This window comes from Chrysochloris asiatica, unplaced genomic scaffold, assembly GCF_000296735.1.
Source record: "Chrysochloris asiatica unplaced genomic scaffold, ChrAsi1.0 scaffold00467, whole genome shotgun sequence".
In the NCBI taxonomy this organism is placed as follows: Eukaryota; Metazoa; Chordata; class Mammalia; order Afrosoricida; family Chrysochloridae; genus Chrysochloris; species Chrysochloris asiatica.
In genome coordinates, this window is record NW_006408985.1 from 734,427 (window position 1) to 734,978 (window position 552).

The window sequence follows — 552 nt, forward strand, 5'->3', positions numbered from 1 at the left end:
AATTGATATCCTAAATATAAGTGATTTGAAATGGCCTGATATTAGTTACTTTCAATCAAAGAATAATAAGGCACTATGTCAGGAATAAGAAATTCAATAGGAATGGTATCACATTCATCATCATAAAGAATATTTTAAGATCTATCTTTAAGTACAATGCTGTCTGTAATAGAGCAATATGTATATGCCTAAAAAGAAGACCAGTTAATACCACAAATATATAAAATTATGTATTGGGAATGTATATTTACCATGATGTATACAGATGACACAATTTTGCTTGCTAGAAGCAAAGAGGACTTGAAATACTTTCTGAAAAAGATCAGAATAACTGTTGCCTTCAGAATAACTGTACCTGAACATAAAGAAAGTTAAAAATTTCACTACTGCAACAGTAAATAACATTATGATAAATGGAGAAAAGACGTGTGTCTGCTACTAGTGCTCATGGAAGTAGCAGTCAAAAAATAAAATCATATGCTATATTTTGCGTTAGGCTAATCTACTTCAAAAAAGTTATTTAAATATTAAAGTGCAAAGTTGTAACTTTTA